The 12,486-nt window shown below is 45.4% G+C and overlaps 1 protein-coding gene across 1 annotated transcript in view; it reads right to left on the reverse strand.

Moving 5' to 3' along the window:
- Window positions 1-12,486, reverse strand: part of LOC138436269 (uncharacterized) — a 57,252-nt gene that overhangs the window by 10,665 nt on the left and 34,101 nt on the right. The window contains exons 6-8 of the mRNA XM_069581924.1: window positions 12,077-12,160; window positions 11,421-11,640; window positions 8,655-8,834 (exon numbers count right to left, since the gene is read on the reverse strand). The gene's annotated coding sequence lies outside the window, so the exon portion shown is untranslated. The remainder of the gene's footprint in view (window positions 1-8,654; window positions 8,835-11,420; window positions 11,641-12,076; window positions 12,161-12,486) is intronic.

The raw sequence follows: 12,486 nt of genomic DNA on the forward strand, positions 1-12,486 counted from the left end.
TACATATTTTTTCCATTAACGAAGCAAAAAAAAAAAATTAAACCCTTCAGTTTGGTAAAGTCTTCCATTTTTCTGATTTCTAAAGAGGGTGAGTCCATAGTCTGCCCTAATTTTATTTTTTGTTCCTCTTTTTTTTAATATTCTTCCCTGTGGCTAACATCAAGTGTAGATTTGCCAGATTATCTGGATATACTCCAAAAGAAATATCTCACCCATATCTTTAAAGGAAAAAAGCATTTAGTGTACACATGTCTGAAAGCTAAAGTGGCCTGAGGGTAGGGATGGGGGCAGTGATGATGGATAGAGGAGGCAGGGTTTCATATTTAACTAGTAAACTTTGACCAGACTTTCTGAACCTTAGTATTTTAGGAATTTGAGTTGGCCAAGTCAAAGACTCATACACAGCAGGAATCGGAAAAAGCAAAGATTATTTGCATGAGTTTTGCACTACCAAATTGGATATGCACTTTTTCATAACTGGGCACAGCATAAACATGTTTGTTTATTTTAAGGCTGTCTGCTGACCTGCATTGTGAGTTTGTGCAGCAGGCCACTGTGGCAGAGTTGTGAGCCCAGACCTGGGACCTCTGAAGGCAATTGCTAGTATCATCACTTGAAAAGCTTTCTCCATGTTGGCTGGCTATAGTTGGGACAGTCCTTAGAAAAGCTGGCTCTTGGTAATTTGAGTCAGACTGATTCGGCAAACATGTTTTGTCTTATTTTTTTTCCTTTGGCCCCACCACATAGTATGTGGGATCTTAGTTCCCTGACCAGAGATTGAACTCGTGCCCCCTGTGTTGGCGAGCACAGTCCTAATCACTGGACCACCAGCAAAGTCCCGATCACGTTCTCTTTTAAATCATCTATACGTGTTCTTGCCTGGAGAATCCCAGGGATGGGGGAGCCTGGTGGGCTGCTGTCTATGGTGTCGCACAGAGTCGGACACGACTGAAGCGACTTAGCAGCAGCAGCATACGTCCCTAATATATTCCAAAAAGGCTGAATTCCCATCCACAATAGAGGTGTGAAATGTGACAAGATGAGTCTCAGGGTCTTATTGAAGTGATGCCACAAGGTTTAGAATAAAGGGAGGTGAAGAATGTGGACAGGGAGGTCAAATGCATGAATTTGGGAGCCAGACTGCCTGGCCTGGCTTTTTCAGTCCTCCTTTTCCCAGCCATGTGATCTCCGGTAAGTTACTTAACCTCCCTGTGCCTCAGTTTCCCAATGTGTAATATGGAGATTAAATTGCTATTTCAAAAGCATCATTATGAGTATTAATGAGTTAATAATAAAGTTTTAAAGGTGATTAGGACATTGTATGACAGGTAGTAAATGATATATATGTTAAATAAAGGGAAATATACTTATGGCAGGTGAACCTTACAATGACCGACTCCAGAATCAGTATCCTCAGATGAGAAAGGGTTGAATGTTAGAAACAACACAAATTGGAGCACATCTAAGTAAACTACAGTGAGGTTATACTATGAAACACCATACTAGCCACTTTTAAAATGAAGTATGTCTATAAGTGGGTTTCCTCAATGGCTCAGCAGGTAAAGAATCTGCCTGTCAATGTAGGAGACACAGGAGATGAGGGTTCAGTTCCTGGGTCGGGACGATCTCCTGGAGGAGGTAATGGCAACCCACTCCAGCATTCTTACCTGAAAAAATCCCATGGATACAGGAGCCTGGTGGGCTACAGTCCATGAGGTCACAAAGAGCTGGACACGACTGAGCGACTAAGCATGCATGCATATGTACTGCTGTGGAATAATCCCTAAGATATACTGTTAAGGGAGAGAGCAAGTCCCAGTACAGCATATGCAAAATTAATTATGAGAACTAGCACTTACTGAATAATTTCTATGCATCAGAGCTTTACATATATTAACTCATCTAATCTCTATACAAGGAAGATACTAGTTTTTTCACCACTGTGAAAAATGAGAGTCTCAGGAAGGCCAGGGTTGAAACTAACATGCCTAGGTTATTCTTCCAAACTTGTAAGTCAGATAAGTCACTTTGGATTCAGGGAGTGGAGGAAGTAAAGGACAGAAATGACCTGGAATTATTTTATTTGAATGCATTTCATTTGGAAGGCACATTCTCTAATAAAGACTATGCAGACATTAAAAATAGGGAGTATCCCTGCAATGCACAGATGGAAAAATCTCTTAGCATTTTAGGTGAAAAAAGCAAAATGTAGAGTGATGATGAGTACAGAAAGATTATTTTTATGTAAAATTTTGTTAAAGGACATACATGTGCAGTAACAAGGATACATAAAAATTAGTACTGGTAGTTATATTTGGGGGCGGGATTAAGGGGCAGGAGAGGAGCTTTTAGTTTTCTCTGATACCATTTTTATTGCTTTAATTTTTTCCCTTGGGTTTATTACTTTTATTTTTAAAAAAAATACTATGAAGCATTACTGGACTGTGGGATTAATGACTACTATTGTTTTCATATTTATACTTCCCTGCAAAAAGTAAGTTATAATACATGTTATTAAAAAAAAAAAAAAAAAACCAAGGTAGCATAAAAAAATAGTGCCTCCTAGCCTCAGGAGTCCTAATGAGCTATAATCACAGAGACGCCGGGCCAGTCAAAATTGGAAGAAAGAGCTATAATCACAGGAAAAGAACTCTCTCCACAACTTGAAGTAGCCCAGAAAAAGCAGCAGTAACGACAGCAGGCCTGACTTCAAGAAAAGCAGAGACAAGAGTAGCCGTGGCCGGCCCTGCAGTGGCTGGCATGGGTGATAACACAAGATGATATCAGAAAACAAAAACTGTCACACAGAACCCAAGGCCTCCAAGAAAGAGAGAAACTGAAGGGCTTGAGGTGTAAAATCAACAAGAGGGAACTTAGGAGTCAATGCTAAAGTGATTATGACTCACAGTCTGATGGTCCTCAAGACTTGAGTGGCCTTGGAGAAACCGGATCAGAGTTGTGTAACCAAGGCCCTGTGCTTGGAGACACATAATGAATGGATGGATGATTGAGTTTCTTCCTGCAGCCCCAGGTGATCTCAATGAGGTCATTGTGCCAGACCCCTCAGCAAGGCAATATACAGGCGTCAAACAAGCATTTCATCTTACCTCCTCCTGCCTGCCAAAACCCTGGCAGAGAGGAGCATTATTACATGAGAGTATGCATGTGGCCTAATTATTTGTCACACTCGATCACTAAACCAGTCCAAAGAATTCATTTCACGGGAACCAAATACAGTAATTCATGTTGCAATCCTGCCCAAATCACTGAACAGATACTTTAAGACCCAAATTCCTTAAAACCAGCTTTGATTTAGCACACACTACACGTTCCAACTAGAGTTTCAAGTGAGTGGAGCTGCCCACACGAAGCCATTTCTCACAGATCGCTGGCAGTTAAGTGCTCAAGAAGAAAGAGATTTCTTCAACTTCCTTTGGGTCTCACAAAACGAAAGCAGCCGTTACATAATAAAGCCTGTAATAAGCTCCATGGGTTAAGAAGTCCCCGATGTTTTTCCTGCCTTCAGTCATTTGTTTCAAGTATTCAGAAACAGTGAAAGTTCACGAAGCAAAAACATCTTCGGCAGGAAAAGAAGTGTGAGAGTTAGTCAGCAGCTCGACTCACTCATAGGTCCATGAGGTTGTAACTTAATCTTGACAACATAGTCTTTCCTGGAAGAGCTTTGAGCAGCGATTTATCATTTTATAATTTGTGGTTTCAATGTGAGCCATCAACCAAGCAGCTGTCTTGGTCTGAGGCACTTTTGAATCTTTCAAAAACCCCCCGGGGAGGCAGGAAGCCGGCTTCAAACTTGAGGCCCCAAACTCGTGGGGTTTAAGGGAGAAGGCACAAAGGCCAGGATTTCTGCGTGCGCTCTCTAGTCTTTGGAAATGTATGGAATGCGTTCCTGTGTTTGTTTTAGACTTGGTGGGGGCTGGGGGGAGCATACTTCGATAGCTGGAGCCGTGGGCTGGCCCCTCGTATCTCCGGACGGCTGCGCGATCCCCTGGGAAATGAGAAGCTGCAAGCTGAGAGGGGGGAAATGGGTGGAGAAAGGGGAAGCAAGGGGGAAGGGAGGAGTGCCCGCGATAACTCTGCTGACTTCACAGTTTTCCACCGTGGCCTGCCCTGCCTACCTCTGTTGACTTCAAAGCTCGAGGAGCGCCTCTGCGCGCGTGCTCAGCCAGCCCCGCGGCCGCCGGTGGGAGAAGGCATTGACTCTTGGCCCAAGGACCGCATCCCTCAGAGAACAACATTTCTGAAATTAACTTTGCCGTGAACAAAAGGCGGCTCTGGGTCGCCCAGTGCTGGGATTCTAGCATCCACCAGGGCAAAAGGCAGCTTTTACAGAGATGTCTCCAGAAACTCGGGCGGTTTCCCAAGGTGTCTCACTGGTTCAGCAGCAGTGTTGGCTGTCTGTGGGCCGATGGGTGTGGCTTTCGCAATCGTGTTGGGGCGCCCAGATTTGGGAAGACTTGCCTCCTCTCCTCCGAGCAATGCAGGAAATCAGACGTTTGCTGGCAGCTCCCACAGCCTGTCACCATTCTCTCCCCTCCCTGCTCCCCACGCTGGGATGGACTTGTTTTCCTTCCCATCTCTGTTTTCTCCGGAGTCCTCCTGCCTCTCCCCAGAGAGGAAGCGGAGGAAGTAAGAGGACCATCCTGGCCGCTGTCACTCATGACCTTCTAATCTGCTTATCATTCTAAGCCCAGGACGGAAAGACGCGCAGCACACCTTCTCGGAGCAAAAACAGGCAACACAGAATTTCAAGGGCTGAAACCAAGATGCACAGCACAGGTTTAAAATATACGTGCATGTGTATGACGGCTCAGACGGCAAAGTGTTTGCAATGCAGGAGACCTGGGTTCAATCCCTGGGTCGGGAAGATCCTTGGAGAAGGAAATGGCAAGCCACTCCAATATTCTTGCCTGGAAAAGCCCATGGATGGAGGAGCCTGGCAGGCTACAGTCCATGGGGTCGCAAAGAGTCAGACACGACTGAGCGACTAACACACACGATGTTTCACAATTCTCTCCTTCACTAGCCCCAGACAGTATTGGACGTATGCGCAGCTTTAACTATCTTCTACTGTTCAGTGTGAATTTAAAGATAGGCTCAGTTCAGTCTCTCAGTCGTGTTCAACTCTTTGCGACCCCACGGACTGCAGCACACCAGGCCTCTCAGTCTATCACCAGCTCCTGGAGCCTACTCAAACTCATGTCCATCGAGTCGGTGATGCCATCCAACCACCTCATCCTCTCTTGTCCCCTTCTCCTCCCACCCTCAATCTTTCCCAGCATCAGAGTCTTTTCAAATGAATCAGTTCTTTGCATCAGGTGGCCAAAATATTGGCATTTCAACTTCAGCATCAGTCTTTCTAGTGAATATTTAGGACTGATTTCCTGTAGGATGGTCTGGTTGGATCTCCTTGCAGTCCAAGGGACAAGCATAGGCTAGAAGTACATATCTTGGAAATTCAGCTTCATTAGCCGAACTAAGCACCAGAAACTGGTTACAGATCCTAGTTACAGTGTTTTCCCCCTTCTAACGTTCTCATTGCTAACCTTAGGTCCCGGCTTGAGAAAGGTCTTAGAGGGGTCTAGCCTAGTCTTTTCAGAACATGGCCACACCATGGGCTGTCTGTGCCTCCTGGGTCCAGCTTTGTACTTGGATGCAAGGGTATTTGAAAAAGAACACATGATTCTTGTCCTTAAGAAAATTAACAGAAACATCGAATTTTAGCTAGGAAATTAGTGAGCAAGATAGCCCAAACTCTCTATAACCAGAGATTTTAAAATCAGGAAATGAAAACTTAGGTTAGTTAAGAGAGCTGCCTAAGGTAAATGTTTCCTTGGTTAATCCCACAAACAAAAATTAGAACCATTGTCAGTTTGTAGCAAACACTTCCTTGTGGACTCAAATCTGAATAAATGTTCCTCAAAACAAGATGCTGTGTGCATGTGTGTATGCTCACTCGTGTCCAACTCTTTGCAACCCTATGGAATTTTCCAGGCAAGAATACTGCAGTGGGTTGCCATTCCTTCTCCAGGGATCCTTCCCAACCCAGGGATGTAACCTGAGTCCCCTGCATGAGCAGGTAGATTCTGTACCACTGTACCACCTGGGAAACCCATACAATAGATGCACTGAGGTTCTTTAACGGTTAAGGTAACCTGCTCTTGGTCTTCTAGATTCAAACTAACTCCACCCACCCTCAACCTTTGTCTGGGGTTTCAACCAAGTACTGTCAATGCATTTGAAATTGATTCAAAATGCTTTCTGGAGAGCCATCTCAGTTGAACTTGCAGGCACTCTTGGGGTTCTCTTCCAAGAAAGAATGGACTGACATTCTCCCTGGACTAGACCCAGGTTAGGCTCTGCCTGCCTGGGAGTATGTGTCGGTCTTTGACAGTCTGATGGCTAAAGCTCTAGGTTCTTGCTTTTCAATCAACGCCACCAAATGCCGGCAGTGTTGGCTCGACTCACCAGCCCATGTAGTTGAGACAGTTCTTTTTCTACAGAGACACTAAGGATATATGTACCTTCTTTCTCCTGATTTCCTTCTCAAACTTTCTTTGTCACGTTTTACTACTATTTACTGAGCATCCTGGATGGCCTGGATACTGGGGAAAACAAGGCAACTCAGTCCATGCCCTCGCGGGCTCTGTAAGTGCCATAGGGAATCACTGTAGAATCAAATTAGAGATGAGAAAAACAACATAAGATGAACAGCCCACAGCCTCCTGTCTCATTAATCCCACATCCACCCCACCTCACAAAGTGAAGGAGCTAATACTCAAGTTCTTCAGAGTTCTCTTGGCTCACTTCCCAGCTGTGGTCAAATTCTCTGCATGCTCGTTCCTCCTTTTCTGGATTACTTGTGGAACTGCCAGGAGGACAGAGGCTTGAAGAATGCAAGCAGGGAAGAGAAAATAAAGGGGCATCTGCAAATGATTGACTGAAACCAGTTGTAGCTGGGCAGAATCAGGGTTTTCCGCTGCAAGCAACAGAAACTAACTCTGACCGATTTAAGAAAAGGAATTTCTCAAAAAAGCTATTGAATAATCACTGAGAAGACGGAAAAAGAGGATCAGAAAACATAAGAACCGAGAACTCAGGATCATATCTGAGGCCACAGGTACAATCACAGCCTAGAAAGAGTGAGATGAGGGCGCCCTGCGGCCGCTGCCGAGGGCTGCACCGCTCCCACCATCACTGTCTTCAGCCCTCGACCCTTGACACCACCACGGGCAGTGGGAGCCTGGATATTTTTGTTGCCCTGCAGCCTCCCCCGGAAAGGATTCTCCAATGTCCCACTTTGTTGGTGCCAATAACTTCTGATTCCTTCCTGAGCAAGAGCACCTGATTGGCCAAGTCTTGGTTGTATGTCCACGTCCTAGCTGCAAAGGGGACTAGACTTTTCCAGAGACTTCTAGAAGACTAGAACAGTCTTTTATAGGGCACTGAAATTCATGAAGTGATAGCGTCCCAAACGTGGGAAGGGGGTTCAGATGCTCACTAGCCAAAAATGACCCTAAGCCCCCTTCGTCTAATCCCTTGTGAAGGGAGAGCATGAGTCAACACTGACCTGCCAGAGGATTAGAAATGAGTCCAGGAGACACATTTCAGCACTGAGGCTGGTATCCTCTGACCCAGAAGCAAGCCCCCTAGGCCAGTAAGGTCAGCACAACCAGGGAAGAACCGGCAGAACCACCTCCTTCTCCTAGGGAAGGAGGTAGAGACTTCTCCCTGGGTGCCCCTCCCTCCAGCCTCAGCAAGGAGAAGCGGGGGGAGCCCTGGGGAGGCTCCCTGGGAGTGAGAAAAGTAGTCCCCTCCCGCTCTAGCAGCCTTTCCCTCTGCAGCTGGATCAGCCCCGCCTAGCCCCGCCATCCTTTTCTCACCAACAGGAAGGAAATCCAAGCTGCCATCGGAAAACAAAAGCCTATTTCAGAAATATTTACCTTTGGCCTTGATCTCTCATCCCAGACCTGCTGCTTAGACTTTTCACAATTTATGGATCCTGACATATTGGTGATTCATCTTGGTTTTTGTCATTGCTAGCCACCAGGCAGAAGGGCTGGCCTCCGAGATGGGGGTGGGTGGCTAGGGACACGTGTGCTCACCAGCCACCCTTCAAAGTCCCAGGCAACAGTTTTCTCTTACTGATGTTGCCCTGCCCAGGGTGGGGGGTTCATCTGTGGCTCATTTTCCGTTTGTTTTAGTCCCCCACCCATTTAGTACGTTGGTCTAAAAACAAGACAAAAAAAGCCCCAAATAAAACCAAAAAAGGAAACTCTTTTTTTTTTTTTGAGTCATCTGATTATTTGTTCCCTGACTTTAGAAGAGAGGCAAAATAACCCCAAAGTGTAGCACTTTACTGAAGCATGATACATGGGATTAGGCAGTCCCTCAAGCCACTCTCAGGATCCTGCCCTGGGGTGGGCCCTTGGTGACACTCTGTTTTCCTTTATCCCTTTCCTGAGGATGTGGCTGGAAAGATAGCTGGATAATTCCAACTATCTGCTTCTAACTTGGCAGGGAGGTGGGGTGCGGAGAGGATGGCGGGGAGGCGGGGTGCGAGGTAGAATGTGGCTGTTTCCAGCTATCCTTCTATTACCTCTCACCGCAACCCTAGATGCTTACAGCATCCCTACCTGTTCCTGAAGGCTGTCAGAGCTCCTGGGAGAGCCACACATGAAGGCTTCATGAAAGCTGTTGCTTAGTCACTCCGTCGTGTCTGACTCTTCAACCTCAAGGGCTGTAGCTCGCTAGGCTCTTCTGTCCGTGGGAAAGCTCCGGGTGGTGAAAACTGAGTTCCCCGATTAATCAGATCACTAGAAATGAAACAAAACAAAACAAACCAAAAAAAGAAAATAATATTTTTAACACCTTACAAGAGTGCCTTCACTGAGTCAAAGTTCAATACTACAGTCCCAAATTTCTTAGAAAGTAAACAGAAGAAATAGAAAAACAAAAAACAAAAGAAACAAAAAAGCCCACCCACATTTTTTTTTTATATCTTCCAAAAACACAGCGGAAGACATTTTCCATTTTGTTTCTCAGTGTCTTGTCTTTTAGGATCTATATGATAAATTTCACTTAGAATTCACAAGAAAAAGATTATGCTTCCTCATGAGCTAATATTGCTTCCTTTTTTTCCAGACAGTAACCAGTTGTGTTTCCCTTTTTCCTTTGACTGTCAGGGAGCCTGAACTTAAGTTTAATACCCATTTACAAAATTATCTTATCTCAGGCTCCTGATCTTCCCCTTCCTCTATGTGGTTTCTCAACCCCCTTTCATCTTTACTTTAATTGCTTCACCTAGCTGTACATTTAATTGCAGCTACACCAGAGTTTTTAAAAAACCTGAAAAGTGCCACAAACAACAAAACTAACCATCAAATTAGTAACATGACCAAGGTCACCTAGAACTTGGTCTCACTTCCTCAATATCACCCGGGTGGTTAGGGAGACTCACAGGCTAGACACATGCCTCTATTAGAATATGTTCAAGCATTAAATGAGAAGAACAAAGATTCTAGGGATTGAGGAAACTTATCAGTGAAGACTGGAGCAATCAAGGAAGGCTTCCCGAAGGCGGCAGTACTTATTGTAAACTTTGAAGGCTTGGGTTAAATTCAAGGGTTCATTTCATTGGATCATTTATATAGTTCGGCTGGACTACATGAAGCATGTACCTTGGAATTTATCCAACTGGCTCTTTTCTGGGGATAGTTTCTGAACTTACTCTGAGAGGCCAGTGCATTACTTTCTAGGGAGCAATTATGTGAAGGCAATCAGGTGGGAGTCCTCAGTAAAATGGTGAAGTGGGTGGGACAGGTCAGGGCATTATATTGGCATTTTAGATGCGATAATTCTTCATTGGAACTATTCTACATACCGCAGTATACTTGACATCCTGGTTCACACCCACTAGATGCTCATAACAATCCCTAGTCATTGGGACAGCCCCAAATTCTACCCGTTCTCCTCAACACACCCTGGAGGACAGTGATGCACACAGGTGAGACCTACCACTACCTCAAATACCCCAAATTCTCGCAGTTCTGCCATCTACAACTAGGATTTCCAGATTTAGCAAACAAACTATAGAACACCCAATTAAATTTGAATTTCAAATAAATAATGAATAGTTTTTTTTAGTATAAGTATGTTCCAAATATTGTACTACTTGTTGTTTACTGGAAAATTCAAATTTAGCTAGGGTCCTTATTTGATCTGAAAGCCCTACCCACAGCCCATTACCACCATATACAAACCTGTCTCCCAGAAATTCCCTTTGGGTTGGTCCCTGTGCTGTGTACTGAGCTATCCTCTACTTCTTCCCTGCGAGATCCATCTATTCTGTGTTTCAGTTCCTCATGTTTAGCCTCTGCTAAGTCACAAGGGGAGGGTAAATACTTTAAATCAGAGGAACAAATTCTTTTTATAGGTAGTCTAGTTACCCTATCTGGGTAACATCTGACCTTAACCTGGTTAAAGTATCAATGTACACCAGTCTCTAGAAGGCTCTCAGATTGAATGGTGGTGGGAAGGACAGACAAGGAAACAGGAAGCATTTCTAGGGCTGACAGCTTATGCCACGTGATCCTAAATTTCAATGAGTCTCAATTTTGCCTGCACAGTGGGGAGCTTCATACACTGTTGAGGACTTCCCAGGTGGTGCTAATGGTAAAGAACCCACCTGCCAGTGCAGGAGATATGAGATTTGGGTTTGATCCCTGGGTCTGGAAGACCCCTGGGAGGAGGACATGGCAACCCACTTCAGTATTTTGGTCTGGAGAATCTCATGGACAAAGGAGCCTGGCAGGCTACAGTCCATAGTGTCGTAAAGAGTCAGACACCACTGAGTGATGAGCACACACACAGGCACACACTATTGAAGTCTAGACCTACCCTCAGAGACTCTGAGTGAATTATGCTAGGGTGGAGCCTGGGACTGGGGATTTTTTAAAGCCCGAGCCTGACCCCAGGGTCTCCCTGACTTGCAACTGAGGTTGAGAATCACTCCTTCACTTCCTGAGAAAAGTGAGAGAAAGGAGAGAGCATGATAAAGGATGAGAGAGAAACAGAGAGAATAAGACCTGGTCTCAGGGGCTCTGTTTAGTGTTGGTCATTGCGGGGATTTGGAGGAAGCAAGAGGCAAACACATTCTACTCAAGCAGGGGGAGAAAAGTTCAAGAAAGTAATATACTTCGAATGTGTTCCATTTTGAGCAAAACAGATGTGAAAAAGCACTTCTGAAGAGCCCAGAGAGTGTTTCATTTTGTGCCAAACACTGTCCTTAGAGATGCTCCAGCTTACCAAAAAAAAAGTCCCCTAGAGAGAGTCCCATTTTTCTCTATTACCCAGTGAGTCTAACCAATGCCAGGATTAGGTTCAGAAACCGGGCTGCTCACACGCATGGCCTTGCTGGTGTTGGCTTCGAAGCAAGCTTCTGATGTTACCACGGGCACCGCAGCGAAAGAGGCTCCCCTCTTGGCTCTGCGTGGGCTGTGAGCCCAGAGTGTCGGTCCACGTGCCATCAGCACATGCAGGCCTTGACTCTGACAAGTAGGTCAGCATCGACACAGCTCCAGCCTCCACCAAGAGGTACTTGTCCCTGGCAGGAAGCTGCTTCTGCAGAATTAAAAACCATCAGAGCTGATCAAAGGAAGTGCAGGGTAGGCTGGCGGGCGGGCCAGATCCTAATCTCCACTTGCTGGCCTCACGCATCACTGCACATGAGTCACCCCCCTGAGCTCAGCGGACATGCTGTTTGGATTAGGCTTTTACAGGCGAGGTTTGCCAAGCTTGCACAGAGCAGCCGAGAGGCGAGGGAGGAAGCTGGGATGTGGGTTAGATGTGGTTGCCCAGGTGCCAGGGAAGAGGCAGTTGGCTCCCTAGGTACATAGGACAGTGGCAGTAGGGGGGGATTGTGAGTCTTATTGTCCGTGGCCTATCTCTTCAGCTCATTTCCACAAACCCCATTAGGAGCAATGGAGCCCACACCAAGCCTACATATCCTTCCTCTCTTGCCAACTCTCCAATTAAGATGTACTATTATAGGACTCACATCTTGCTTTCACTCGACCATTTGCCTCTCAACGAGCAGGAATTCCTTTTCTCAAAAGCAGGCAACACTTCACCACTCAGGCATCTTGCTCAAATGCAGTGGAGTCCAGCAAAAAAAAAAAAAAAAAAAAAAAAGGTGGGGGGGAAGTCAGAAAATAAAAATTCCTAAATTAAGAGCCAACCCATAAAAGCAGGGCTTCCCCTAGTGCCTGGCTGGTGTGACATCACCATGAGTTACTCAATGAAAATGGTGTCAGAGTAGCAGCTTGATTACATGCAGAAAATTTCCTTAAGAAATAGAACTCTGCAGAAAACAAAAAGGAGTAGAAAAGACCCTGAACTTAGGTCTTTGGGGGACTACCTCTAGAGGGGCTGACTTCCCTGGGCAAAGACCTAAATGGGATTCTCTTC

Source organism: Ovis canadensis, chromosome 3, assembly GCF_042477335.2.
Source record: "Ovis canadensis isolate MfBH-ARS-UI-01 breed Bighorn chromosome 3, ARS-UI_OviCan_v2, whole genome shotgun sequence".
Taxonomy (NCBI): domain Eukaryota; kingdom Metazoa; phylum Chordata; class Mammalia; order Artiodactyla; family Bovidae; genus Ovis; species Ovis canadensis.